We start from the raw sequence: 4,405 nt of genomic DNA, 5'->3' as shown, positions 1-4,405 counted from the left end.
CAAAATTTTGTCTAATTTCAATTCATTATTCTTTTTATGTAAGGCTTTGGTTGAGTTGAAAAAGTTAATGGCACGAGCGGGATTTGAACCCACGACCTTCGGCTAAATACGCCGCTGCTCTACCACTTAAGCTATCCTGACATCGATCCACTCGGACACCAACTTCCCATCTCAACACCACCCTTTGAATTTTCCCTCCTTTTTGCCATTTTTCGATGGATTACATTGACACTTTTTTTATCTCAACTAAAAACCTTAATTAATTTAAAGAAGCCAAGCGGACCACGAAAACTGGTGAATTTAATAAGTCTAAATGAAGTATATCTTATAAATTAAGTCAATCGGACCAGAAAAGAATTTAAAGAATAGATCCTTTTCAATTAATTAAGGTTTTGGTTGATCGAAGTCACGATAGCTCAAGTGGTAGAGCAGCGGCGTTTTTGGCCAAAGGTCGTTTTGGCCAATTTACGCCGAAACGTTTTTTAAATATGTATTATATTTATGGCTTGTATATTTTTGGTTGTGTATGTAATTGGATGTAAATTATTATTAAAATTGTGTAAAAATTTACATAATTTAGGTAAATATTTATTTTTTTAATCAATTTTTTTAAATTATGAGTTTTTTATAAATATATTAGGTATAAAATTGTATTATTTTTTCAATATTCCTAAGAAATACTAAATTAGTTTGTAGAGAAAAAAAAAATGAAATATGAAAATAAGTCGTTGATACTGATGACACATTGGTATTATACTCGCTTCTTCTGAAACAATGAAAGATAAGTTAAATAATTACTAAAAAAATATTTCCTGGGAACCGCTGCTCTAACAACATGAGCTATCGTGAGATCAAGTGGTTACAGGAGCGGTGTATTTAGACGAAGGTCCTGGGTTCGAGTATTGCTCATGACACTAACTTTTTCATATCAACCAAGACCTTTTAATACAATGTAGAGAAAGCTGAGATGAAAAATTAGGGGCTCGAACCCACGACCTCCGTCTAAATCAGGGTGGCGATCCCGGGCGCTTCTACCACCTGAGCTATCGTGATGTTCGAGTCCCGCTCGTGACACTAATTTGTCATCTCTCATTAAATCTATATATTAACAATATTTTTCTTCTAGACTAATGAATAAACAAGAAATACTTTTAAAACATAATTAAAATCGTGTAATATGTAGTGTTCACGATTGTGCTTAACAAAGTTATGGTGATGTAATTGTTATCAACTAATGTTTAGCCGAGTCAAAAATTATGATTTCACAGAGCCGAAACGGATCCGGGAAACCGTTTAGCGAGAGTAGGCGGACCCAGCGAGGTTACGAACAATTCCTCATTCAATAGTTCATCACCGACTCTCAGACCGAAAACCAAATTAAAACTTGCAAATCAGTCAAGTCGAACTATTAATGTTATCAATTTCCGAAAATTTATGAGAGATCGTGGAAAAATAGAAAATGTTTTTATTTTCTTTGTCAGGAACGCTAAACATTTCTTTTACACTGAAATAATATTCTGTATTGTAAAAGGCACATATATCTTTCATAAATAAGATAATTTAAAGGTGATTTAAAGTGAGATCCAATGGTTCACGTGTAGTGTTTTCTTAAATCAACATTAATTATTTAGACACTCTTTTTATGTATAGTGTTAAAAGATATTCTTGAGATTATTGCTTATTCCATGTTTAAATGTAGACTAAAAGCGATAACGGGATAAACGGGATATTTTTCAAATTTGGCAAATTACGATAGTTAATGGGAGAATGAAATAAAAAAATTCATTTAAAAAATTAAATAAATGGCATATAGTTCTTTCTTGCCACAAAAATCAATAACTTGCCTGAGAAAAAAATCAAAGTTTTGTTTTGGTTATTTAGAGATCGTGAGATGCCGTGTGGTGTGATATAAGTTTAGAAAAGCAATTTCTTTATCATTTCAACGTTTCGATCTTTACTGAGATCATCTTCAGGACCTGTGATTTATAAACATTGTTTCAATTATACAAATATATCTAAGATGTGTTGGTTTAGATTTTTTGCAATCATAGATATGTTGTCTTACCCCTCTTACCTAGATACTGGGATAGAATTCCGATGTAAATTGCCGGACAATTTATACAATTGATTTTGTAAATTACATCAGACTTATGTGTTACTGGTGTGGGATCTTTAATTTCGGAAAAAAATGGTGTGAATAGTTTTTGAAGGGTATTTTATGTTAAGGTTATTATTATTTTTTTTATTTTTTTGGCAAATTGGGAATTATTCTCTCTTTCTATACATATGATACATCGATACAATTTAGGAAATTGACTTTTTCGAACGAAATGTAGGACTTTGTCCAAAGTAAATGAACCAGGCTGCGCTATCGAACACGAGCACGGGTCACCTGCTGATGAGGGAAGTTCGAAAAGGCGGATCAGCGCTTTTCCGAGAAAAATCTGTCAACAATTGTAAAAATTTCGATGCAATCGGTCAACTGTTTTTACGACGGGACAAGATGTGGGAGATGAGTGTCGTATTTCACAGAGAGGCAAAATCGATGAATTGGTGTAAAATACCAACGTCGAACAATTTTTGTTTCGCGTCATTTTCACCGACACCTGCTGAACAATGTCGCCTAAGCGAAATTTCTGCCTGCGCACCGATAAACAAGTTCGATCCTTTGACTTTGAAATCGTTTCTATTGAGAAAATAATTTCAAAGAAATTTAAGTATTACGTAATATTCAATAAAATTACATGAATAATACCTGTGTAGGGGCGTCGGTGGCCGCAAAGGTTTAGGCGTTGACACGGCGCTCATCAATGCAAGGTGAAGGTCCCGGGTTCGAATCCAGCGGCCCTGCATTCGACCATGACATACTTACAAATGTGTTTTTTTTTCAAAAACACCGGCACTCTGAGGGTTTATATGACCTCTGCTGTTACGAACCCTCGTAAAAAAAGAGAAAAACAACCTGTGTCAGTACAAACCAATCAGACATGACTCTTAGGTATTTTTGACTTAGTAAAGGGAAAAGGATGTAAAATCTCAAAAATCAAAACAAATCAACAATTCGCCATGTTTATTCTATCTACATAGGGTTTGATCGGGGGTAGCTACTTGCATCACAGACTTTGCCAGTGTCCACCTCAAATCCATCAAAAAAATCCGTATAAAACAGCCGATTTTCAATGATTTTTTACATGTTCAACATTTCTTTTAAACTATCTAGGCTTTTTGTCATAAATCTACTCGTTGCACTTCAACTATTCATTTTTAGGGTAATCCATAAAAGCATTGAGAAAAGCGCTAAATTTCCTTTAAGAAGGCTCCCTTCTAGAACTTTTAATTTAATTAAATTCACTAATTTCGTGGTCCGCTTGACCAATTAAATCATTACAATTAATTAAGGTTTTTAGTTGAGATGAAAAAAAGCTAATGGCACGAGAGGGATTCGAACCCACGACCTTCGGCTATATACGCCGCTGCTCTACCACCTGAGCTATCGTGACCTCGATCCACTCGGACATCAAAAATGGCAAAACGAGGGAAAACTCATACTGTGGGGTTGAGATGGGGAGTTGATGTCCGAGTGGATCGAGGTCACGATAGCTCAGGTGGTAGAGCAGCGGCGTATCTAACCGAAGGTCGTGGGTTCGAATCCCTCTCGTGCCATTAGCTTTTTTTCATCTCAACTAAAAACCTTAATTAATTTTAATGTTTTAATTTAATATTTAATAAAAAACAAACAGTAAAACTTTCAAAACATAACAACGTTTAATAAGCTTTCTCGATACGATCTTTTCTTTAATAACATCGAATCAAAATGCAGACATTTTATGCTAAATAGGAAAATCGTCCACAGTGTAAAAAAGAAGGAGTAAGATTTATCCAACAATACGACATTTTGCCCTGTGTAGTTTAACTTAAAAAAAAGCACAAAAAGAAACAAATACGAAACAAAACATATAAAACAGACAATAAACAAAAGGAGAAAAATTTGACAAGATGTCTTTATTAAACACAGATAAAAACAAAAGCAGGACCAACAATACAGAAGTTGCAAAATCTAACTCTAACCTAATAGAAATCACAAAAAATAGAACAGTCCAATCTAATTTGGTTGTTTACTGTGTTTTTTTATTTCTTTTTGATGTGTTTTATTTAATTTTTAATATTTTCTATTGTTTGTTTAAACCAGAGGCGAAAGAGGATATACTCTCTTCCGCTGTTAATTTCTTATGTCTCTTTTTCTCGAAAGTGACACCTCGTTCTTGTTTTGCCCGTTTTTCTCTACATTTTTTTCAACTCATTAGAAAGAAACTTCCTGTTCTGACCCCGAGTTGTAATACTTGTAATATGGGTCAGGATCTCTCAAATGTTCTTAAAGAAATTCCCCCTGTCGGAACCCCCTCTA

General features: G+C 34.2%; 1 non-coding gene across 1 annotated transcript; it reads right to left on the bottom strand.

Annotated features, from left to right (window-relative positions):
• Positions 1 to 3,427: 3,427 nt before the first annotated feature.
• Positions 3,428 to 3,500, bottom strand: Trnay-aua. Its single transcript has one exon. It is a non-coding gene; the product is annotated as a tRNA-Tyr (tRNA).
• Positions 3,501 to 4,405: the final 905 nt, after the last annotated feature.

This window comes from Cimex lectularius, unplaced genomic scaffold (genome assembly GCF_000648675.2).
Source record: "Cimex lectularius strain Harlan isolate CLEC.00 unplaced genomic scaffold, Clec_2.1 scaffold123, whole genome shotgun sequence".
In the NCBI taxonomy this organism is placed as follows: Eukaryota; Metazoa; Arthropoda; class Insecta; order Hemiptera; family Cimicidae; genus Cimex; species Cimex lectularius.
The sequence above is the reverse complement of the archived record's forward strand: the minus strand, read 5'-3'. Positions and strand labels throughout refer to the sequence as shown.